The sequence below is a fragment of the Ranitomeya imitator genome, chromosome 5 (genome assembly GCF_032444005.1).
Source record: "Ranitomeya imitator isolate aRanImi1 chromosome 5, aRanImi1.pri, whole genome shotgun sequence".
Lineage (NCBI taxonomy): Eukaryota > Metazoa > Chordata > Amphibia > Anura > Dendrobatidae > Ranitomeya > Ranitomeya imitator.
In genome coordinates this window covers 641,709,846-641,737,165 of record NC_091286.1, presented here as the reverse complement: position 1 = coordinate 641,737,165, position 27,320 = coordinate 641,709,846, and positions in this window count along the sequence as shown.

Genomic DNA, 27,320 nt, shown 5'->3' with positions numbered 1-27,320 from the left:
CAAGATTTAGTGATAGCTGAGCTCCTTCTGTAACAGCACCGCCTCCTGGTTGTTTAAACCCAATAATTGCAATGATTAATAGAGGTCACAGCATTTAGAAGGTTGTGAGATAGTGGGGCTCACCTCAACCCGTCGGCATTCCCATGACATGATCGCAGGAGTAGATGGTTGTCATCGAAGCTGTGGGTCAAATAAGGATCAACAGGTCTGCCGACTCTTGTGGCCTGCTAGACCCTGCCAGAAGCAGGGTTTAAAAGGTGTCCTGTCAGTGTCACACTGACGGTTCTAATGCATGGCAGTACATGTATATTACAAGTGCATTAGAGCAGTGAGAGAGAAATAAAAGTTGATGTCCCATAGACGGACTAAGTTAAAAAAAAAGTTGAATTAAGAAAACAAATATATAGAAACAAAATCACGACATATAGAACACAAAAATTGGCAAAAATGTTATTTCAATAAATTCATATTTATGTAAAAAGAAAAATAAACATGATTGGTATTGCCACTTCTGGAACAAACTGATTTATAAAACAGTCACACCATTTAGCCACTACAGTGAACATTGGAAAAAAATACATAAATAAATGAAGCAAAAATTTAGCTTTTTCATCATACAGGCAAACAAAACAAGGAATAAAAGGCAATCAAAATGTTTTATGTAAATAAAAATAGTATCTCTAAAAATATCAATTTGTTCCACAAAAATCAAGCTCCTATTCAGCTTTATCAGTGGAAAAATAAAACACTGTCAGAATAAGGTAATGCAAAACAATCTTTTTCTATAAAATAGTTGTTATTGTGTTAAAACAGCAAAGCATAAAAAACTATATAAATTTGTCTTCGCTGTAATTGTACTGACCTGAAGATTTAAGCTGTCTTATCACTTTTACCACAGGATGAATGTCACACAAAAAAATAAATATGGCAATGGAAAAAAAATTTATTTGCCAAAAAATTGTTTATTGGTATGTTATAGTAGCAAAATCTAAAACAAAATATATAAATCTGGTATCGCTATAATTGTACTGACCTGAGAAATAAAGTCATATAATAACTTATATCACAAAGGGAAAGGCATAACAATTAAAATAAAACCAATTCTTCGCCTGCTGTTGATTTGTTCATTCTGCTTCTCAAAGATCGCAGTAAGGCTCGACTCACATTTATTCTGCGCTCTACACTGAGCACTGATATCAGGGTGTCCATTTAAATCTCTGAAATATGTGATTCAGATAGAACACCAAGTAGATTTCCTATCATGAAGTAGATAGAGACAATGTGAACACCGCTTGGCCTATGATCCAGCAATGTCAGTTTCTTTAGGAGTGCACAAAAGTATGGTTGGCCACAATTTGGTTCACCTTTACCCCTTCATGACCCAGCCTATTTTGACCTTAATGACCTGGCCATTTTTTGCAATTCTGACCAGTATCCATTTATGAGGTAATAACTCAGGAAGGCTTCAACGGATCCCAGCGGTTCTGAGATTGTTTTTTCGTGACATATTGGGCTTCATGTTAGTGGTAAATTTAGGTCGATAATTTTTGCGTTTATTTGTGAAAGAAAAGGATATTTGGCTAAAATTTGGAAAATGTCGCAATTTTCCCATTTTGAATTTTTATGTGACACAAAATAGTTAATAAATAACATTACCCACATGTCTACTTTACATCTGCACAATTTTGGAAACACAATTTTTTTTACTAGTAAGTTATAAGGGTTAAAATTTGACCAGAATTTCTCATTTTTACAACAAAATTTACAAAGCCATTTTTTTAGGGACCACCTCACATTTGAAGTCAGTGTGAGGGGTCTATATAGCTGAAAATACCCCAAAGTGACACCATTCTAAAAACTGCACCCCTCAAGGTGCTCAAAACTACATTCAAGAAGTTTATTAACCCTTCAGGTGCTTCACAGCAGCAGAAGCAACATGGAAGGAAAAAATGAACATTTAACTTGTTAGTCACAAAAATGAACTTTCAGCAACAATTTTTTTTATTTTTCCAAGGTTAAAAGCAGAAACTTGACCCCAAAAGTTATTGTACAATTTGTCCTGAGTACGCTGATACCCCATATGTGGGGGGGGGGGAGACCACTGTTTGGGCGCACGACAGGGCTTGGAAGGGAAGGAGCATCATTTGACTTTTTCAATGAAATATTGGCTCCAATCTTTAGCGGACACCATGTTGCATTTGAAGAGCCCCTGTGTACTTAAAGATTGGAGTCTGCCCACATGTGACCCCATTTTGGAAACTAGACCCCCCAAGAAGCTACATGGGCAACAGGATTAAAATTTATTGGACAATTTCTCCTGAGTATACCGATACCTCACACGTGCGGGTAAACAAGTTTGGGCACACGGCAGGGCTCGGAAGGGAAGGAGCGCCATTTGACATTTTGAATGAAAAATTAGCTCCAATCGTTAGCAGACACCATGTCGTGTTTGCAGAGGCTCTGATGTGCGTAAACAGTAGAAACCCCCCACAAGCAACCCCATTTTGGAAACTAGTTCCACCAAGGAACTTATCTAGATGTGTCGAGAGCACTTTGAACCCCCAAGTGCTTCACAGAAGTTTGTAACTCCAAGAGTTGATGTCCAGATTATCCTGAATACGCTGGTACCCCATATGTGGGGGTAAACCACTATTTGGGCACACGTCGGGGCTCGGAAGGGAAGTAGTGACGTTTTGAAATGCAGACTTTGATGGAATGGTCTGCGGGCGTCATGTTATGTTTGGAGAGCCCCTGATGTGCCTAAACAGTAGAAACCCCTCACAAGTGACCCCATTTTGGAAAGTAGACCTCCCAAGGAACTTATCTAGATGTGTGGTGAGCACTTTGAACTCCCAAGTGCTTCACAGAATTTTATAACGTAGAGCCAAGAAAAAAAAAAGTCATTTTCCCACAAAAATACATTTTTAGCCCCACATTTTTTATTTTCCCAAGGGTGAAAATAGGAGAAATTAGACCCGCAAAGTTGTTCTGCAATTTTTCTTGACTACGTTTATGCCCCATATGAGGGGGTCAACCACTGTTTGGGCATACGTCGGGGCTCTGAAGGGAGGGAGCACCATTTGACTTTTTGAACGCAAGATTGGCTGGAATCAATGGTGGAGCCATGTTGCGTTTAGGACCCCCTGATGTGCCTAAACAGTGGAAACCCCTCAATTCTAACTCCAACACTAACCCCAACACACCCCTAACCCTAATCTCAACCCTAACCATAACCCTAATCACAACCCTAACCACAACACACCCCTAACTCTAATCCCAACCCTAACCACAAGCCTAACCCTATCCCCAACACACCCCTAACCCTAATCTTAACTCTAATCCCAACCCTACCTCTAATTCCAACCCTAACCCTAAGGCTATGTGCCCTCATTGCTGATTTGCGTGCGGATTTTTCCACACCATTTTTGAAAAATCCGCAAGTAAAACACACTACATTTTACCTGCGTATTTCCTGCGGTTCTACACCTGCGGATTCCTATTCAGGAGCAGGTGTAAAGCGCTGCGGAATCCGCAAAAGAATTGACATGCTGCGGAAAATACAACTCAGAATTTCCGCACGGTATTCTCCGCACCATGGGCACAGCGGATTTTGTTTTCCATAGGTTTACATGGTAGTGTACAACGCATGGAAAACTGCTGCGAATCCCCAGGGGCCAATCCACTGCGGATCTGCAGCCAAATCCGCATCGTGTGCACATAGCCTAATTCCAACCCTAACCCTAATTCTAACCCTAATTCTAACCCTAATTCTAACCCTAATACTAACCCTAACCCTAATTGCAACCTTAACCCTAGTTCTAACCCTAACCTGTGGGGGTGATAAAGGGGCGGTTATTTACTATTTTTTTGATTTTGATCACTGTGATAGGTTTTATCACAGTGATCAAAATGTTCCTCGGGAATGAATGAATCAGCCGGCCGGCAGATTCGGCGGGAACACTGCAAATGCGCCCGCCATTTTGGAAGATGGCGGCGCTCATTGCTAAAACTGCCGGCAACGGGAGGGACGCCAGCACTCAGGAGGCACAGAGGGGGTGAGATCGGACAGCGGGGGGACGGAGGACAGGACAGGGGGAATGGAGGACAGGACGGGGGCGGAGGACAGGAGGGAGGGGAGAGGAGGGCTGACAGCGGTGGCAGATCGCCGCTGTCAGTTGGTGGCAGGGGTGGATCGGGGTCTCCAGCCATGGCCGATGATATTGCAGCATCGGCCATGGCTGGATTGTAATATTTCAGCAAGTTTGACTGGTAAAATATTACAAATTGCTCTGATTGACCGTTTCACTTTCAACAGCCAATCAGAGTGATCGTAGCCATGTGGGGGCAAAGCCACCCCCCCGGGCTGAAGTACCACTCCCCCTGTTCCTGTAGGTTGGGTGAAATTACAGTTAACCCTTTCACCCGACCTGCAGGGACGCAATCATTCTGTGACACAACATATGCGTCAGAGGTCGGATTGGCACCAACTTTCAAGTGTCACAGGTGGCAAAGGGGTTAAAAAATATGGACACTGCTGAACAGAGGCTAGACAGAATCCAGAGTAACTTTGATGCCTTATTAAAGTGAATGGATCTATCAGAGGTTTCATATGAATAATGTAATTTGGTGATTCAAATGGAAACTCTGATGTAAGTGCTCAGCATATAGCACAGGATAAATGTGAACTTATCCAAAAGGTTTTGCACATCAAATTGCCACCATTAAAAGCTTCAACTCAACCCACAAGAAAAATCTTCCACTTAGGTCCATCAACTGTTAATATAGGGGTCTTCCATGTTACTGGCAGGACAAAGGCTCTGGAAAGGAGCATGAATCAACCCAAAAGAAATCCAGTGAAAAATTAGCTCCCAAATCCAAATGTGCCCCTCCCATCTGAGCTCCACAGGTTGCCTAAACCTCAGTTAAAGTTCTAGCAGTTGGCACAACTGTGACAAGGAAAGCATATTCAATTTACTGGGTGTGTGTCTATTGAAGCACAAGCGGGCACAATGTATTGGAAAAACAAAGCTCTAGGAGAGCCATGGGTGTAGTGAATTAAGTTAGCTTTGGCAATGGAGGGAGTTGTTTTGGGTTAAAAGTGTAAGTGGTGGAAAAGGGGAAGAAAGGGCGTACTTATATATAATTATGGAGGGGGAAGGGACTGCTAAACTGCACATAGGTACCACTAAGAAAGGTCCCGCCCTCCCTTAGTGTTCATTCAGGACATGGAAACGTTGAATTACTAAAGAAATGTATGATGAATCTTTAGGTCATTTCGTCAGGTAGTAAAGAGGGCTTTTTTGGAGTTGGTGGCAAAATGGTGTTGGAGTTTGTACATCAATTAGAAGGTAACCTCCCATTGTGTTCGGAATTTTGGTAATTGCTTGGTGGAGTTTGGGATGCTTCAGGATGGGGCACCTTGGGACAGTGACATGAACATGGTTTTTCTCGCAACAGAGGTACCCCCGAGCCTGTGTTTGTGGTTGGGGGCAATGCTGAATGGTTTATTATTATATTTGTTTCCACCTTGTTTTGGAGCTTCAAGAATTTCCTTGCTAAATTATTATTTGCAATGTCTTGTTATAACAGAGGCTGATTTGGTCAATTTAATCCAAAATTCCAGGTCTGTATGTTTATTTGGGAGGGATTTGGAAAAATGGGTTGTGGGGAAAAAGGAGATATGCAAACTGGAACTTAAAAGGGGAGGCCTCTACAATACTGCAGTCAGGGGAACATATTTGCATTTTCACTCTGTAACATTCACTGAATGTTTGCTTCTGCGAGACTCCCAGGAAGTCAAAATCATCACTACACCTTTAGATGAATTTCTAGAGGGATGAATTTTCAAAAATGGGGTCATTAAAGGGGTGTACAGCCATGTATGGGGTATTGCCACAATCAGGATAAATAGTATAACAAATTATTGGGTTGTTATTATTTTTTCCCCCATATGAAAATGAAAAATCTGAGGCTCAAATTACATTTTTAGTGTCAAAATTGTTTTTTTTTCTTCACCGCCCAATGGTATAAAATTTCAATATGCTCATTGCATCCCTAGATGATTTCATTCAGGGGTTTAGTTTGTAAAATTGTGTCACTTACGGGTGGATTCTGCTGTACTGACACCTCAGGTGCTCTGCCAATGTAGTATTGTACATGCAAAGCATTCCAGCAAAATCTATATCTCAATATGGCACTCCTTCTCTTGGACGTTATACTGTGCCTGAAAAGTAGTTTTCCAAACATATATGGGGTATCAGCAAATTCAGCAGAAATTGTGTAGCTATGTGGTCCATTTCCACCTATGTGCCCTTTTGAAAATTAAAAGCTTGGGGCTAAAACAACATTTCAGTGGAAACAAATTATTTTTGAATTTTGACCAATGTTACACCGTTCAGTGAATCATCTGTTTTTTTTAAAATGCTCATTACATGACTAGATAAATTTGTCGAGAAGTGTAGTTTCCAAAATGGGGCCACTTGTTGTGGGTGTCTTTTGTTCTGGCACCTCAGAGGCTATGCCAATGTGACATGGCGTCTGCAATCAATTGTAAAAATTGTGCTCCGAAAGGCAAATGGCGCACATGTGCATCTTCCCTTCTGAGTTCTACTATGTGACCAAACAGTAGTTTCTGACCACATATGGGGCCTACTCAGGAGAAATTTTTCAACAAAGTGTGGGGTTCATTTTCTCCAGTTGCCTGTGAAAATGAAAACTTTGGGGCCAAGGCAACATTTTCATTGAGAAATATAAATATTTCATATTTGTTTCCCTACATTATATAATTCTGTGAAGCACCTTTGGATTTAAGATGCTCATATCATCCATCTATGAATTTCTTGATGGATGTAGTTTCTAAAATGGGGTCAGTTTGGGGGGGTTATGCTGTTTTCGCAACTTGAAGGCTCTTCAAATGTGACATGGCGTTTGCAGTCTATTCAAACCAAATTTGCACTGCAAAAATTAAATTGCGCTCCTTCTCTTCCAAGCCCAGCCATGCGCCCAAACAGTAGATTCTGACCACATTTGGTGTATCAGTGTAGTCAGCAAAACTTTCACAACAAATTTTGGGGCCCATTCTCTCCAACAAATTGGAGTTTCTTTTTTCTGTTATGAAAATGAAAAATTCGGAGCATCTAAATGAGGGCTAACAAACTTTTTGAATGTAGTTTTAAATATGCTCAGGGGTACAGATTTTAAAATGGGGTTTTGTCAGTGTTTTCTCTGACATACAGTATGGTCCCCTCAAAGACACTTTCAAAATTAAGTGATCCCTAAATATATAAGTTTAGTGAGTTTAATTAAAAAATGGAATATTATTCTAAACTTTTTATCCTTGTAACATCCTAACAAAAAAGAGTAGTTTCAGGAATGACGCTGATGTAAAGTAGAGATGTGGCAAATGTTATTTATTAATTAATTTGTGCGGCAGAACTATTCGTTTTAAGGGCTCAAAAATTCAAAGTTTGAAAATTGTGAATTTTACAAACATTTTTCACATTTTAGATATTTTTATTATTAAACACGAATCATATTGACCTACAATTACCCCTGAAAACAATGTAGAAGAAGAAAAAAAAGCTTGGCATGGTCACAATACTAAGGACTTATGACTTGCATGTCTCACCCCGTGGCTAATGGATCTGCTGATGCTCCACTTTGCAACAATTGTTTTGGCATTCCATTAATTACAGAAAAATTGCACTCACCATCCATTAAAAAACGTTTACTTTTACTTTTACTTTTTAGCTGAATGCGTGCAAAAGGCTGATGTATTGCACTGAAACAAGCGCTTTGTTTCAGCACTATACACCCACCTTCTGTATGCATCTAGCAATATACGTTTAACAATGATTTTAAAATAAAAGTTTTTTATGGATGTGTGTGCCATTTTTCACTTCCATCTCCAAATATGTTGGTTCTTTCACAATCACATTATTGGACTGCAAAAATGCTTATATACCAGGCTTGCACTATATATGGCTCGCCGGCTGTATACCCACAGAGAACCAAGAACCTCCAGCTCTCACCTCTCTATGTTCAACTGTATTGATGTCTTTACATCAATACAGCGCACATTAGCCCTTGCCCCAGAGGCATGTCTGGTGGGCTCTCATGAATTGGCCAATTTCTGCATTAAGTAGCTTTTTTTATAAGTATAGTCTTTTTTATAAGTAAAGTTTAAATTTCATATACTCACTTTGAGCCGAGACAATGAACTGCGGTGACCTCAATGAGATCACTGTGGGCACCGTGAGAAAGTTCTCAGGGGATCAAGCAACAATTATGAGAGCTGCCTTTAGCAGCCGGCGCCTGGGATCAGGGAGAACTGTACTGCTTTTCCCAGGCACCGATACGAGTTACATGGACTGCACATGGATGCCACATGGATGTGAAACAAGGACACACGGCACCAACTGGAAACGAACACATGGATGTCACATACATACATATGGATGGCACACAGACATGGACCACAGATCTCACTAGAACTGTTTTTTCCCATACAGGAATCACCAGGACGTGTGAAGAAGGTCTTAGGGTGGTATATGTATTCTAACTGACTGTCCAGCGTCCCACAGTTTAGAGGAATATAGAAGTAAACTCTCATTTCTAACAGCCAGCTTCTTGTATGCTTAAAGTGAACCTGTCACCAGGTTTGGCCGATACGAGTTGCGGCCACCCCCTTTCAGGGCTTATATACAGCAATATATAATGATGTATATAAGCCCCCAATCCGACCTGTAAGAGAAGAAAAATAACTTTTATTATACTCACCTGCCAGGAAGGCGGCATCCCAAGAAGATGGGAGGCGCCGGACCAAGATGAGCGATATCCATCAGACCAGACTGCCCCGCAGGTGAGAATAATAAAAGTTATTTTTCTTCTCTTACAGGTCAGATCAAGGGCTTATATACAGCATTATAGAATGCTGTATATAAGCCCTGAAAGGGAATGGCCGTAGCTCGTATCGGCCAAACATGGTGACAGCTTCACTTTAATTTGAACAAAAAAGTATATTGGAAAAAAACATAAAATATATCAAAAAATGGTGGAACTTTTCAATTTTACAGGGATTAAAAATTACTTACATAAAACTAGACAATCCCTTCAATTTAATTACCTTAAATAACCACAGTCTTTTATTATATTAATGAATATATGTACCAATAGGTAATTGTAATATTAAATGAGAAAGAAAGCTTGTTGTAATTAGATAGTGTGATCAGGGGCGGACACAGACAGCTTGGGGCCCCTGTGCAGGAAATGTGTTTGGGCCCCCCCTTCTTTAAAGGCGACAAAGCTAATATATATATATATATATATATATATATATATATACTGTAGAATATGCCCATGTATAATAAACACCTGTGTCTACTGCATATGTGACATAGTATACATTAATGTATAAGGGTATGGTTCCACGGTCAGGAATCGGCAGCGCTTTGGATGCTGCACATGTCCGCTCGGTCCAAAGCGCTGCCGGCTTTTGTACGAGTGATGCTTCCGCATGTGTTCATTGCGTCTCCGCAAGATAAATAGACATGCTACGGTCTAGAAAGATGTGCCGCATGTCCGTCTCCGCAGGGAAGCTGCGGGTGCCGCTGCATACATAGTGGACATTGGATTCCTTGAAATCTCATGCACTATGCTGTAACATCAGGAGCTGCGGACTGGATGCTGCGGATGTACACAGCGTCCAATCCGCAGAGTTTACTGACAGTGGAAACATACCCTTATATGTGTGTTTAATGCAACAGATACAGTATATGTGAAAAAGTCTTCACTGGGGGATGGGCTCAGGGGTCAGTCCCAGCCTGGATCTGATACTGCAGTGATGACTGGAGTCCCGTCAGAGAATAGACCCAGTGATTTATTGACTGTGTTCCTGAGCTCTGAACTCTCTGGTCCCTGCTGTGAGTGGATGAAAATCCTGCACTGACCAGAGAACACAAAGCTCCGGGGGTCACAGTCAGTAAATCACTGCTTCTAGTCTCTAACTGCTGCCCCTGTCTCCCCTCTTTACTCTGCAAACAATCCATCACATTCAGACCGTTCTTTACCTCCTGTTCAGGGGGTGATTGAGGTCCTGCACAGCTGCAGCTTCCTTCCAGGCATGAGTGTGCAGAAGCCAGTGTGCGGCAGCTTCCTGTCTCGCACAGCCGCAGCGCGGAATGATGATGTCATTCAGCTGAGCCGCTGCTGTCTGTGTGAGAAAGGAAGCAGGAAGCATCCATTCCCTGCAGATCCGTTGCCATTTTCTCTTGCAGGCAGCGGAGCTGCAGGGATTGCTCCATGCCTGCCGCACATGAGGGCAATCTGGCCAGGGGGCCCCCGGAGCCTCGGGGCCGGATAGGCTGGCCAGATTGCCCTCTATATTAGCCGCCCTCAGGGGTGAACCTAGCCTCTCTGCTGCCTGAGGCGAACGGAAAAATGGCTCCTAACATAAATAAAAACATGAGAATTAGTTAGTATCACAAATAACATTTACATCCAGGTACCTTATAGATAATGTCGTCTCTGGAGCTGTTCTTCTTTTCTTCATCTTGTCCAGATCCCATGATGAGTTTTCTCAGCCACAGCCGTCTCTGCAGACTTCCATCTTTTCCGCTCTTTTGCAGAAAGTCTCCACAAGATGCCCTTAAAGATACAAGTGTCATTATAATGCTCCGGAATAAAAAATTGCCCCTCACTATATTGTCTGCACAAAATATGACCCCCACACTGTCCCTCTTATGGTACATGCTCTTCACACTGACCTCTCCTTTCTATACCGGCCCCCTCTTCACACTGTCCACTCACACTGTGTCCCCCCTATAGGGCCTAGTATTTATACTCCATATTTATACTCCATCCTCCCACCCTGTGTGCATGGCTCCCCCATCCTTCTCCCCTGCGTTCACGGCTCCCCCATCCTTCTCCCCTGCGTTCACGGCTCCCCCATTCTTCTCCCCTGCGTTCACGGCTCCCCCATCCTTCTCCCCTGCGTGCATGCCTCCCCTATCCTCCCACCCTGCGTGCATGGCTCCCCCATTCTTCTCCCCTGTGTGCATGGCTCCACATCCTTTTTCCCTGCGTGCATGGCTCCACATCCTTTTTCCCTGCGTGCATGGCTCCACATCCTTTTTCCCTGTGTGCATGGCTCCACATCCTTTTTCCCTGCGTGCATGGCTCCACATCCTTTTTCCCTGCGTGCATGGCTCCACATCCTTTTTCCCTGCGTGCATGGCTCCACATCCTTTTTCCCTGCGTGCATGGCTCCACATCCTTTTTCCCTGCGTGCATGGCTCCACATCCTTTTTCCCTGCGTGCATGGCTCCACATCCTTTTTCCCTGCGTGCATGGCTCCACATCCTTTTTCCCTGTCATACTTACCTCTCACCGCGCAGCACAGAACAGAACTTCCTTCCTGGCATCTCTTCTGCAGCGTCTTCCTTCCTGTCTTCAGCGGTCACATGATAGCGCTAATTAAGGTCATGAATATGCGCATATTCATGACCTTAAATTAGCGGTACCATGTGACCGCTGAAGACAGGGCGCGCTGCCGGCGCTGGGACGCAGTTGCAGCCACCGCTGGAGGAAGGTGAGTATTACGTCTTCAGGGAGGGGGGCGGGATGGAGGAGGTGGGGCGGGCACTTGACCCCGGAGTTTTAGAAAAAAAAAAAACTAGCAGCGCAAATTCACTTACTATAGAGTCTGCCGCCCTCTCTTCTGCCGCCTGATAGTCAAATCGCCTAATGGTAGCAGCGTCCCTGGCCGCCCTGCAGGGGCCCCCCAGAGCCTCCGGGCCCCGGTGCAGCTGCACCGGTTGAACCGGCGGTATGTCCGCCCATGAGTGTGATAAATAGTAAATTTTCATATCACTTTTCTAAAAAAAAAAATGATGTTGTCATAGCCCCGAAAAAACACTTCAAAGTTTCGTTTACTTTGTGCCTGTTTTCTGCCCCAGGAAGACAAGGGTAAGTATTCCAGCATTCAACTCCAAAATTAGTTTGAAAATGAAATATTTTTGTTCAATCCATATTGACAGACAACGAGAAACATGACATCCTGAGGAAAAAAAGAATGAACCTATGTGTTTTAAACCTGTTTCAAATTAAGCCTAAGTGTTAAGGCACACTGATTCAAAACACATAAGTTGTTAGCTCTTTTTTATCTTCAATGTGTCCTGTTTTTAATTGTACTGTTGCTTTTAACACAATATGAATAGAATAAAGAAATGTTATTTTTAATCTAATCTTGGAGTTGAGTGCTGGATTATTAACCCTTCACCTTTATGCTTCTCGAATTCCAACTCAGACTTGCTGCGGAATATGTTGGCGCTATCTAAATAAAATTATTATTATTCTGTCTCAAAGGTGTCACATCCCCCTGGAAGATCTGGAGTTAGACAGTCACATCTGGTAATGAATCACAGGTCTTCTTTAGAGATGGTGAGATTTGTGTCCCATATTAAATGGATATAGTTTCTTCTGAAGAGGTTAACAACCCGATGCATGGTAGTAAGAAACGTGCAACTTTATTTCAGCTGCTTCTGATCTGGTCATTAGCTCTTCTTATATAAACTGGTCAGACCTTCTTGTCCCTGCCGGGGAAAGATTTGTCTTCCTGTACTGTGTGCTAAAACTAAGTGTTTAGCATAGAGTTGTTGTAGAGGTGTTCTGTGGTTTGTTGTAGTACTAGTGTGTTTATCTCCTGGTCCCTGGTCCCGTTTAGTTTAATCTTCCCTGTCCCAATCCTCCTCCCTATTGCTGGTTAGTGCTTTTGTTTGATAGAGGGTTTTCTGTTATCCCTGTTTTGTTTTTCCTGTCTTGTTTACATTATATTTGTGTCCCATGCCTCATGGGTTGGGGGAGGGGACAGACTAGGGTTTAACAGAAGCATAGTAAGGTCTGAGACTCAGGCCTCCCTATGTTCAACAGTACCTCGGGACAGGGATAGTTAGGAGTTCCACCGTCCTTACCGAAGACCATCACAGTGTGACATTTTCTTGTCCAAGCACCATTTGTGGATTTATCAGCCTGTAATGGAGCTATATGAGATGAACCCAACATATATATTTTTCTTCCTTCTGCCTAGTCTGATTTTAACTGACTGTACGTCAAATTGTCTTTATGAGCAGGCACACAAGAAGTGGGTCTCTCTCTGTGTCTCTTCCAGAGTCTCCAACCATTCAAAAATTCCTGGACACTCCGTAAAAATAGGTCACTTTTTTCCTTAGTCAATAAAATTTTTTGACACGTCTGTAATTTTTTGGAAACCAGAGAAGCTTGTCCAGATAATTATGACTGTAATGCTCATCATTTTACAATTCACAGTGAATGCAAATATTGTCTTCATATCAAAATTATGGGCTGCAGATATGTATCTCATATAATATTAGTGATTTATTATGATAAGCTGTCCAGAAAAAATAAAAAAACAAGATGGAAACCCAGCTCTCTGCTCATGCTCTCCTGCCTGTTAAGCAGCATACAGGCATAAAGAAGAGGTCTTGTCAAACAAGTCAGGAATTGCCCACTCAAAAACAGAGATAGACAGAATTAGAGATAAGAGAACCCTAGCTGTAAAGTTTTGGATTCATACCGGACACCTTCCGCTGGAAGTTCCTTTTACAGTTTGGGAGTACGGAGGGAGAGAGAGGAAGAAAGAGAGAGAGAGAGATTTGGGTTTATTCATTATTATAGTGCCATTTATTTCATGGCATTTTACATGTGAAAAGGGGTATCTATATATATAATTGTCTAAGGGTTTTTCCGTCTGTCTGTCTGTCTGTCTGTCTTTCTGTCTGTCTGTCTGTCTGTCTGTCCTGGAAATCCCGGCTCTCTGATTGGCTGAGGCCTGGCGGCCTCGACCAATCAGAGACCGGCACAGCATCGACGTAGAAATCCCGCGTCTCTGATTGGTCGAGGCCGCCAGGCCTCGACCAATCAGCAACGGGCACAGCGACGATGATGTCATAATGGTTGCCATGGCGACGATGATGTCATAAAGGTTGCCTCGACCAATCAGCGACGGGCACAGTCTGCCGCGAATTCTGGAATCATCATTGTCCATATATTACAGGGACATGCATATTCTAGAATACCCGATGCGTTAGAATCGGGCCACAATCTAGTCTACTATATAATTGTCTAAGGGTCACTTCCGTCTGTCCTTCTGTCTGTCTGTCTGTCACAGATATTCATTGGTCGCGGCCTCTGTCTGTCAAGGAAATCCAAGTCGCTGATTGGTCGCGGAAAAAAATCCACGACCAATCAGCGACGGGCACAGTCCAGAAGAAAATGGCCGCTCCTTACTCCCCGCAGTCACTGCCCAGCGCCCGCATACTCCCCTCCAGCCACCGCTAACACAGGGTTAATGCCGGCGGTAACGGACAGCGTTATGCCACGGGTAATGCACTCCGTTACCGCCGCTATTAACCCTGTGTGTCCTCAACTTTTTACTATTGATGCTGCCTATGCGGCATCAATAGTAAAAAATCTAATGTTAAAAATAATAAAAAAACAAAAACCCTGCTATACTCACCCTCCATTGTCCACCGAGCCGCTTGCGACGGCTGCCATCTTCCGTTCCTGGTGATGCATTGCAAAATTACCCAGAAGACTTAGCGGCCTCGCGAGACCGCTAAGTCATCTGGGTAATTTCGCAATGCATCCTGGGAATGGAAGATGGCGGCAGCCGCACGCTCATCACCTGCACCAGATCCAAAGGTGAGTTTGTTAGAACTACAATGGGCCCTCGGATCCAAAGGTGAGTATGTTAATTTTTAATTTTTTAACCTGTGACATACGTGGCTGGGCAATATACTACGTGGCTGAGCAATATACTACGTCACTGTGCAATATACTACGTGGCTCTGTGCTGTATACTACGTCACTGGGCAATATACTACGTTGCTGGGCAATATACTACATCACAGGGCAATATACTACGTCACTGGGCAATATACTACGTGGCTGGGCAATATATTATGTGGGTCTGTGCTGTATACTACATCACTGGGCAATATACTACGTCGCTGTGCAATATAGTACGTGACTGGGCAATATACTATGTGACTGGGCAATATACTACGTGGCTGGGCAATATACTACGTGGCTCTGTGCTGTATACTACGTCGCTGTGCAATATACTATGTCACTGGGCAATATACTATGTGACTGGGCAATATACTACGTGACTGGGCAATATACTACGTGGCTGGGCAATATACTACATGGCTGGGCAATATACTACGTGGCTGGGCAATATACTACGTGGCTGGGCAATATACTGCGTCGCTGTGCAATATATTACGTTGCTGTGCAATATACTATGTGACTTTGTGCTGTATACTACGTAGCTGGGCAATATACTACATGGCTGGGCAATATACTACGTCACTGGGCAATATACTACGTGACTGGGCAATATACTACGTGGCTGGGCAATATCCTACGTGGCTCTGTGTTGTATACTACGTGGCTGGCTAATATACTACGTTACTGGGCAATATACTACGTGGCTTCGCAATATACTACGTAGCTGGGCAATATACTATGTGGCTGGGCAATATACCACATCACTGGGCAATATACTACGTAACTGGGCAATATACTACGTGGCTTCACAATATACTACGTAACTGGGCAATATACTACGTGGCTGGCCAATATACTACGCCACTGGGCAATATACTACGTGGCTGCACAATATACTACGTGGCTGGGCAATATACTACGTGGCTGGGCAATATACTACGTGGACATGCATATTCTAGAATACCCGATGCGTTAGAATCGGGCCACCATCTAGTACATAATAAAAACCAAGTACAATAATCTCTAAGAAAAGTAGTCACCGACTGGTACAAGAAGAGAGGAGAGAGGACACTTTGCGCGAGGGCTCACAGTCTACAAGGGATTTGAGAGGATACAGTAGGTGACGGGAGAGATGGTTGTGAAGTGGTATGGTGAAACGAGGATTACTGCAGGTTGAAGGTTCAACTTTGGACTAAAGTTTGATTGGGTACCAGAACCAGAACTTCCACGGGTCTGCTCATCCCTAGTTAGAATTGTGATAATTCCTGGAATTTTGTGACTACTGTGAACTCCACAAGCCATTTTAACTAGTGTGGAAATAAGGACACATTTTCTATAGGTTGTTAATCTAGAAAAACAGGTATGCCTTAAATAATAGGACCAAAAGTATGAGTTTTTTATAAAAGTCCCATACAATGTTTACAAAGTATGTCCATGTAGTGCCTAACAATGCACAATAAAAACAGACAAAAAATACCCCATTTTTCTTTTAGTATTTTTTTACCTTTTTTACTTTTACTCTTTCTACTTATTTTAGTTACCTATATTTTATTTAACTGTTTTGAATGGTAAATAGTCTTAACATTTTTGTTTCTTTTTTTTAATCAAATTGGCTTAACTCATGTAAGGCAATGCACATTGAGCCTGCCCTGAATTCCTCAGGAGACAGGAACCCATTTTTCTGGCACTAAATAGAAGTTTGCACATTTATATTCACCACTTTCCTGTTTTATTCTACTGAAGCAGTGCGGCTGTACTGTAATGGTTACAATCTAATCCTGTAATACCTTCTCACCTTTCTGGACTGGGTGACACATTACAGTTCTTTCAACACCCATTTTTTTGGTATTTAGATGAAAAAAAAAGTTTCCACTTGCTTTGTGAATATTTTCCTTCTCTTCGGCATATTGCTTGCATAACCACCTGTGGCGCAGCTTCCATGGTCGGTAGAATAGATCTGGAACTGATGGCAGAAAATAAAGTATTAAAATGTACATATAAAATGTGCTATTATTTAAAGGAGATCACCACTTCTAGGAAAGCAATCAAATATGCCATTGGATTTGTACAAAAATCTCAGAGGAAATAGCCCAGGGCAGATATGTTGTAGAGCTGGGTTTCTGGGCTCTTCGAATAGCTTACGGTAACGAAACACAAATCTGGTTCATCATATTTCTGACACTGTATATTTACTTAGGCCCTGATCAAAGTAAGTAGAGGCCTCTTGGCATAATATTTGGTGAAGGGCTTTTCCCAAATATCAGGGACATATTATGGGTAGCTAACTTAAAAGAGTTCTTCTGGATTTTGAAACCGATTATTTAGGGTCAGGATGCAAAAATCTAAACTTTCCAAAAGTCTATTTTGCACTACAATCAATGTCTTCAGTCTCTTTCCCCTCTCAACTCCTTAATATTAATACATTGGAAGAAGGAGAGAGTTTGATGGTTATTGGTGAAGGACTCTTTTGGTGGTGGTGGTGGTGGCTCCAGCAGAAACAGCTGAGGGCAACACTCGGCTGTTTCTATTGGACCCATTCAATGGACTGTTAACGTACATGATTGACCTCTTCTTTATTTTAACGCTTCCTCATTATGGATTCCCTTTCTATAAGCTACGTTCACATTAGCGTTTTGCGTGTTTGCGTTGGGCGACGCAGCGGCGACGCATGCGTCATGCGCCCCTATATTTAACATGGGGGACGCATGGACATGCGTTGTGCTGCGTTGTGCGACGCATGCGTTTTTTTTGCCGCAAGCGTCGGGCGCAGAAAACGCAACAAGTTGCATTTTTCTTGCGTCCAAATTTCAGCAAAAAAGGACGCATGCGTCGCAAAACGCAGCGTTTTTGCGTGCGTTTTGGTGCGTTTTTATTTGCGTTGTGCGTTGCGTCGCCGACGCAGCAGCGCACAACGCAAATGTGAACGTAGCCTTAATAGTTATGGTCCCCAGCAATCAGACATTTATCACTTTTGTTGTAGATGGCTGAGGAAAGGAAGACTATATGACGACAGACTTGTAGTTGGGTCTTCAGGTTTAGCACTCATGTCCATAATTTGTGTGATTGCCCACATCCATGTGCTTGCTATTCATTAACTCATATTTTGTCAACTTTTTCTACCATAAGTGACTTTTACAATGACATGGGTCTCCTTATGTTACATCTAAAGTAAGATAAAGCTTTAGTCTGGCCATGGAAGAATAGACTTTAATTGGTTGGCAATTTAGCGTCTCAGAAAGAATAAAGAATATAAAAATCTATAAAGACTTTATTAGAAATTGGTAGAGATTAGAATTGATGCTCTAACAAATCGAAGTTTTTGACACACAAACAGCGTCTGAATATTTTTTCTTCTCTCTTGGGGTCTACAGACAGTATGTAATTGTTAGGGTTCGTTCACACTGGGGCACAAATCAGACGAATAGTGATGGGAAAACTCCCCAATGATCGGAATTGGCGGGTTTGACTGAGGTTTTCTGTAAAGTTTGAGTTCGGGGCTGGAGATGCCGCAAACTTGCATCCGAACACTGAACTTGGACTTTACAGATATGGGATGGGTCGGGGGGCTGTAAAAGAAAGCTTACAATTAATAATAAATGTTATTATTATACTTACCTGTCCAGCAACACATCTTCCCGTCCCACTGTCTGTTGGCCTCATCTCCTTCCGGGGCCGCTCATTACCTTCTGCTGGTATTCACTGCACTCAGCAATCTTCGGCTTTTTCCGGCAGTGTTCATGCGGTGACATCATTAATTGTATGCTTTCTTTTACAGGCCTTCCCTGGACCCGAACTGTAACACGGGTTTCCCATGTTCGGGACCTTGTGGTACGAGCCCCGAACTTTACAGTTTGGGTTCCTCATCCCTACGGACGGATTGCACTCGGACCAATGTTATTCAATGAGGTAGTGCAGATCTACGTATTTTTTCTCAGCTGTATTCAACTTGAGAAAAGAAATCACAGCATGCTGCGATTTCACTCCAAAATCTTATGGGTGTAAGAATAAAATCGAATTCCATACGGACCATCGGTATGGCATTTAATTTTTATGGATACATTGCAATTCCATAAGATAGGAAACTGTAAATGGTCCTATAAATGATTAATAGCTGCTGAGTGAAAAAACGGAATGCATATGGATGACAATTGAGAAAAAAAATCATACCGCTTTTCTGGATGAAAATGATTTTTTCTATGCCAGTGTGAGCGAGCCCTCACAGGAAGCTTCATCCTGGTCTATTATGCGTCAAGTAAAAACATTTATTTGATTTGTTATAAAGGTGAGTGAACTAATTCAATGCAAATCAAATTTGTGTCAAATTTTGGGGAAATTCGGTCGACCTGATCAATTTGAACAATTTTGATTAGATTCCTGCAAATTACCATAAAATGCTCAATGCCAATATTCACAATGCAGAAGATTTCACAAGACAGAGAAGGTTCATGTGACTTCAGATAAAACCAAAGATAGAAAGAAACTGAGCATATAATGAGCTGTGAGTACATTGTAATAGTACATACATAGGGGACTTAATAAATGTTGTTTTTTATCTCATTTTGTTTCTATCTTAGTTTTTGTTTGTTAAATGGCCACAGTGTGAACATGCTCTTACATATTGTGTGTATACCAACTTATGCTTCGGCTCATTTCTTTGGTTTCACATGACTTCAAGTCAGGAGAGTCTATTATAGGCTGTAGAAAATCAGAGGCAGGGAACGCAGCTTCGTAGTGAATCTGAATAATGAGAGAATGTCACAGTGCGTAGCCATAAAAATAAGGAGAGAAAGCTTAAAAAACACTGAATAATCACTACAGGCTGTGTGTGACAAGACAGCAGTGATAGACAGCTACTATCCATTTATCCATAAACATTTCACTTGAGCATAACTCAGTCTGTGTTTGCGTTAAAAAGCTTAAAAAATGGTTAAAAGGGATCTGTCAGCAGGTTTTTTTCTATAAATAATACCACAGAAAAACTTGATAGTGCATTTGATTTGAGGTCTAGACAGGTAAGCACCTTTGCCTGTTTTTCTGTGGTGTTTTTTCCAGAATTGTGGAGGTTTTTTCCTCCTTTTTTCCTCCTGTTGTGGTTTTAGCTGTTAGAGTAGGACTGGCAAGCGTGAGGACCCGTGATGTGGGTTGCCAGCTTACGGCCATAATATTAACGAATACCTTACATATTTTGATATGTTCTTGTGCATTTTTTTTTACTTTTACTTTTTGAGGTGCAGTTGGGCCCTGATGGCTTTGTAAGTTGTGGCCTCTGTTCAAAAGGGACATATTACAGTTAGCACTGGGCAGCCCGCCACAGGGCGTTACTAATAGGCTGTGCATACTCTGTGTGAACACTGCTGCAGATTATTTGTTTGCACTGGTGTGCCAAACGGCCAATCCCTGATTGTAGGCTGGCTGTCTCATTTGATATTGCCTCTAATACTGGACCTCACCTCACCTCTAATACTGGACTATTTAAAAAAGTTTATCCAGTTCTTAAACATTCAAGCTGCTCTACACCGCGTTCCAAATTATTCCAAAATAAGGATCTCTCCTGCATGTTTGCAGGTGCGCACGCTGGCCCTTTAAGAGCAGGCTGTGTGCCGGGGAATATGCCGTGTGGCCCGGGCGGTGAGTAAGTCTGCACCCCTACATGGAGGGAGAAGGAAAACCAAGCAGAGGCGCCGTCATAGGTGTTACAATACCTCACCACATATTATGAATTGTTACAAATCTACTGTTTTGTGTTTCTCCTAATTTTAGTCTTCAATGTGGACCCCATTTCTTAAACTCTATTTTATAAATTTTTCTGTACACCTTGGTTTATAACTGATAAAAAATAAAAGCATTTTTTATTTTATTAATACTTTTGTGGATTTTATGACTCCATAAGGGCTTTTATCATCAAGATATATGAATTAGTTTTTGTTTGGATAATTTAAATAGTCCTTTAAAGAAGATAGTAGGAATTCGAGAGATGCTCTTAGCTTCGGAGCTTTATTAGAACCTGTCTAAGGTTGGAAAATAAAATGTCTACATTGGAGCTGATTGACAAACTCCCAAGTTAATTAAGAAAGAAAAAACTTTTAACAGATCTAGAGAGGATTTGAAACTTCTCCGAATCCTGTAGGGTTTTATTGAAACTTCTGATAGGAGGACTGGTGTAACATAGTAACATAGTAACATAGTTAGTAAGGCCGAAAAAAGACATTTGTCCATCCAGTTCAGCCTATATTCCGTCATAATAAATCCCCAGATCTACGTCCTTTTACAGAACCTAATAATTGTATGATACAATATTGTTCTGCTCCAGGAAGACATCCAGGCCTCTCTTGAACCCCTCGACTGAGTTCGCCATCACCACCTCCTCAGGCAAGCAATTCCAGATTCTCACTGCCCTAACAGTAAAGAATCCTCTTCTATGTTGGTGGAAAAACCTTCTCTCCTCCAGACGCAAAGAATGCCCCCTTGTGCCCGTCACCTTCCTTGGTATAAACAGATCCTCAGCGAGATATTTGTATTGTCCCCTTATATACTTATACATGGTTATTAGATCGCCCCTCAGTCGTCTTTTTTCTAGACTAAATAATCCTAATTTCGCTAATCTATCTGGGTATTGTAGTTCTCCCATCCCCTTTATTAATTTTGTTGCCCTCCTTTGTACTCTCTCTAGTTCCATTATATCCTTCCTGAGCACCGGTGCCCAAAACTGGACACAGTACTCCATGTGCGGTCTAACTAGGGATTTGTACAGAGGCAGTATAATGCTCTCATCATGTGTATCCAGACCTCTTTTAATGCACCCCATGATCCTGTTTGCCTTGGCAGCTGCTGCCTGGCACTGGCTGCTCCAGGTAAGTTTATCATTAACTAGGATCCCCAAGTCCTTCTCCCTGTCAGATTTACCCAGTGGTTTCCCGTTCAGTGTGTAATGGTGATATTGATTCCTTCTTCCCATGTGTATAACCTTACATTTATCATTGTTAAACCTCATCTGCCACCTTTCAGCCCAAGTTTCCAACTTATCCAGATCCATCTGTAGCAGAATACTATCTTCTCTTGTATTAACTGCTTTACATAGTTTTGTATCATCTGCAAATATCGATATTTTACTGTGTAAACCTTCTACCAGATCATTAATGAATATGTTGAAGAGAACAGGTCCCAATACTGACCCCTGCGGTACCCCACTGGTCACAGCGACCCAGTTAAAGACTATACCATTTATAACCACCCTCTGCTTTCTATCACTAAGCCAGTTACTAACCCATTTACACACATTTTCCCCCAGACCAAGCATTCTCATTTTGTGTACCAACCTCTTGTGCGGCACGGTATCAAACGCTTTGGAAAAATCGAGATATACCACGTCCAATGACTCACCGTGGTCCAGCCTATAGCTTACCTCTTCATAAAAATTTATTAGATTGGTTTGACAGGAGCGATTTCTCATAAACCCATGCTGATATGGAGTTAAACAGTTATTCTCATTGAGATAATCCAGAATAACATCCCTCAGAAACCCTTCAAATATTTTACCAACAATAGAGGTTAGACTTACTGGCCTATAATTTCCAGGTTCACTTTTAGAGCCCTTTTTGAATATTGGCACCACATTTGCTATGCGCCAGTCCTGCGGAACAGACCCTGTCGCTATAGAGTCCCTAAAAATAAGAAATAATGGTTTATCTATTACATTACTTAGTTCCCTTAGTACTCGTGGGTGTATGCCATCCGGACCCGGAGATTTATCTATTTTAATCTTATTTAGCCGGTTTCGCACCTCTTCTTGGGTTAGATTGGTGACCCTTAATATAGGGTTTTCATTGTTTCTTGGGATTTCACCTAGCATTTCATTTTCCACCGTGAATACCGTGGAGAAGAAGGTGTTTAATATGTTAGCTTTTTCCTCGTCATCTACAACCATTCTTTCCTCACTATTTTTTAAGGGGCCTACATTTTCAGTTTTTATTCTTTTACTATTGATATAGTTGAAGAACAGTTTGGGATTAGTTTTACTCTCCTTAGCAATGTGCTTCTCTGTTTCCTTTTTGGCAGCTTTAATTAGTTTTTTAGATAAAGTATTTTTCTCCCTATAGTTTTTTAGAGCTTCAATGGTGCCATCCTGCTTTAGTAGTGCAAATGCTTTCTTTTTACTGTTAATTGCCTGTCTTACTTCTTTGTTTAGCCACATTGGGTTTTTCCTATTTCTAGTCCTTTTATTCCCACAAGGTATAAACCGCTTACACTGCCTATTTAGGATGTTCTTAAACATTTCCCATTTATTATCTGTATTCTCATTTCTGAATATATTGTCCCAGTCTACCAGATTAAGGGCATCTCTAAGCTGTTCAAACTTTGCCTTCCTAAAGTTCAATGTTTTTGTGACTCCCTGACAAGTCCCCCTAGTGAAAGACAGGTGAAACTGCACAATATTGTGGTCGCTATTTCCTAAATGCCCAACCACCTGCAGATTTGTTATTCTGTCAGGTCTATTAGATAGTATTAGGTCTAAAAGTGCTGCTCCTCTGGTTGGATTCTGCACCAATTGTGAAAGATAATTTTTCTTGGTTATTAGCAGAAACCTGTTGCCTTTATGGGTTTCACAGGTTTCTGTTTCCCAGTTAATATCCGGGTAGTTAAAGTCCCCCATAACCAGGACCTCATTATGGGTTGCAGCTTCATCTATCTGCTTTAGAAGTAGACTTTCCATGCTTTCTGTTATATTTGGGGGTTTGTAACAGACCCCAATGAGAATTTTGTTACCATTTTTCCCTCCATGAATTTCAACCCATATGGACTCGACATCTTCATTCCCTTCGCTAATATCCTCCCTTAAAGTGGACTTTAGACAAGACTTTACATAGAGACAAACCCCTCCTCCTCTCCGATTTTTACGATCCTTTCTAAACAGACTGTAACCCTGTAAGTTAACTGCCCAGTCATAGCTTTCATCTAACCATGTCTCGGTTACTCCCACTATGTCAAAGTTACCTGTAGATATTTCTGCTTCTAGTTCTTCCATCTTGTTTGTCAGGCTTCTGGCGTTTGCGAGCATGCAGTTTAGAGGATTTTGTTTTGTTCCAATCTCCTCACTGTGGATTGTTTTAGAAATGTTCTTACCTCCCTTCTGAGTATGTTTTCCTGGGTCGTCTTTGTACGAGTCTAATGTTTTTCTTCCCGTCCCCTCTTCTTCTAGTTTAACGCCCTCCTGATGAGTGTAGCGAGTCTTCTGGCGAATGTGTGTTTCCCAGGTTTGTTGAGGTGTAGTCCGTCTCTGGCGAGGAGTCCATCATACCAGTAATTCACACCGTGGTCCAGGAATCCAAATCCTTGTTGTCTGCACCATCGTCTTAGCCAGTTGTTTGCATCAAGGATCCTGTTCCATCTCCTGGTGCCATGCCCATCTACTGGAAGTATAGAAGAAAAAACTACCTGTGCATCCAGTTCCTTTACTTTCTTCCCCAACTCTTCAAAGTCCTTGCAGATTGTCGGTAGGTCCTTCCTTGCCGTGTCATTGGTGCCAACATGTATCAGAAGAAATGGGTGGACGTCCTTGGAGCTGAAGAGCTTTGGTATCCTATCGGTCACATCCTTGATCATCGCACCTGGAAGGCAGCATACTTCTCTTGCAGTTATGTCCGGTCTGCAGATGGCTGCTTCTGTGCCTCTCAGTAGTGAGTCTCCCACCACCACCACTCTTCGTTGCTTCTTGGCTGTACTTTTTGCTGTCACTTGTTGCTGTGTGCCCTTTTCTTTTTTGTATTTAGAGAGTCATTGAGTGTATTTAGAGTGTATTTAGAGAGTCATTGAGGAAACAATACAACATGATCTTCTGCATAGTTGGAATGAAGTGATCAGAAATAACTTGCAATTTTATTCCTAAATTTGATAATACACGGCAACTTGAACCTTTGATCCATCTACAATTTCTCCATTTTGTTCCTAATTTTAATTATGTAAATAGAGGAAAATATAAAAACTGCATCAATTTTGTGGCCATTTTATTCGTGACCCATCAATATATAAATAAGGATCTAATTATGTCAATGACAATTTAAACAAAAACACGTTGCTTACAAGCCAATCTTTTTTTTTTTTTTGTGGCTAGTGGTCTTCCCAATGGGTCATTATCCAGTATTGAAAACTTATGTTGATTCATCTGGAGTCAAAATTCATCTTGCCAACCATCTCTTGGAAGATATTCAAGATATTATTATTCCGTCATTGTATGAATATGGTGTAAACAGATTTCTTTTTTATTAGCTTTCGAGCTGAGATAGGTATCTTTTATCTGGGAAAAATCTGGTCTTTTTGAAGACTCGTAAAATATTAAGAGCTGTGGACTACATGCGGTCATGTAAAATCTATCTATGCAGATAACTGGTTATAGAGTTTTAGGAAAGGTTCATTTATGATCAAGGAGGATTAAAACACAAGGATTTTCTTTGTTTCATTCTTCAAGGATCATATTACTTCCTCTTATCAAGAAAATATCTATTCTTCTAACCAAGAATTTAAACTCAACATTTTCTGACCATATGGCCACATAAAATGTTATAATAGGCAACCCTTCAATTCTCCGGAACTTAGCTATGAAGCCTTAAAGTGAAGATTTACCTTTCATGAACCCATACTGCCGTATTAGAAAAAACATAAAAAGAAGTTCCCTAAAATGTTTTTGAAGCAGAATTGCTTTCTTTATAAACAGCATTGTCTTGTGTGCAGTTATATGCACAGCATGAAATATAAGACCAAACTTAGGCCTAGTGTGGATGTTACAGGGAAAAATCTTTGAAAATCCTCACCTCCTCAACTGACATGGAAATAGAAGGGACCTTAGAGGTAAAAAAAAAAGTATATATATATATATATATATATATATATATATATGCACACACATATATATATATATATATATATATATATATATATATACAGTTAGGTTCATATATATTTGGACAGAGACAACATTTTTCTAATTTTGGTTATAGACATTACCACAATGAATTTTAAACAAAATAATTAAGATGCAGTTGCAGTTCAGACTTTCAGCTTTTATTTGAGGGTATCCACATTAAAATTGGATGAAGGGTTTAGGAGTTTCAGCTCCTTAACATGTGCCACCCTGTTTTTAAAAGAGACCAAAAGTAATTGGACAATTGACTCCCAGGCTATTTTATGGACAAGTGAGGGCAATCACTTCGTTATGTCATTCTCAATTAAGCAGATAAAAGGCCTGGAGTTGATTTGAGGTGTGGTGCTTGCATTTGGAAGGTTTTGCTGTGAAGTAAACATGAGGTCAAAGGAGCTCTCCATGCAAATGAAACAAGCCATCCTTAAGCTGCAAAAACAGAAAAAAAACCAACCGAGAAATTGCTACATTATTAGGAATGGCAAAATCTACAGTTTGGTACATCCTGAGAAAGAAAGAAAGCACTGGTGAACTCATCAATGCAAAAAGACCTGGGCGCCCACAGAAGACAACAGTGGTGGATGATCGCAGAATAATCTCCATGGTGAAGAGAAACCCCTTCACAACAGCCAACCAAGTGACCAACACTCTCCAGGAGGTCGGCGTATCAATATCCAAATCTACCATAAAGAGAAGACTGCATGAAAGTAAATACAGAGGGTTCACTGCACGATGCAAGCCACTCATAAGCATCAAGAAGAAAAAGGCTAAAAAACATCTAAAAAAGCCGCACAGTTCTGGAAGAACATTCTTTGGACAGATGCAAGATCAACCTCTACCAGAATGATGGAAAGAGAAAAGTATGGTGAAGGCATGGTACAGCTCATGATCCAAAGCATACCACATCATCTGTAAAACACGGCGGAGGCAGTGTGATGGCTTGGGCATGCATGGCTGCCAGTGGCACTGGGTCACTCGTGTTTATTGATGATGTGGCACAAGACAGAAGCAGCCGAATGAATTCTGAGGTATTCAGAGCCATACTGTGTGCTCAGATCCAGCCAAGTGCAGCTAAACTGATTGGTCATCATTTCATACTACAGATGGACAATGACCCAAAACATAAAGCCAAAGCAACCCAGGAGTTTTATAATGCAAACAAGTGGAATATTCTTGAATGGCCAAGTCAGTCACCTGATCTCAACCCAATTGAGCATGCATTTCACTTGTTAAAGACTAAAGTTCAGACAGAAAGGCCCACAAACAAACCGCAACTGAAAACCACCGCAGTGAAGGCCTGGCAGAGCATCAAAAAGGAGGAAACACAGCGTCTGGTGATGTCCATGAGATCAAGACTTCAGGCAGTCATTGCCAACAAAGGGTTTTCAACCAAGTACTAAAAATGAACATTTTATTTAAGATTATTGAATCTGTCCAATTACTTTTGGTCCCTTTAAAAACAGGGTGGCACATGTTAAGGAGCTGAAACTCCTAAACCCTTCATCCAATTTTAATGCGGATACCCTCAAATGAAAGCTGAAAGTCTGAACTTAAACTGCATCTGAATTGTTTTGTTTAAAATTCATTGTGGTAATGTATA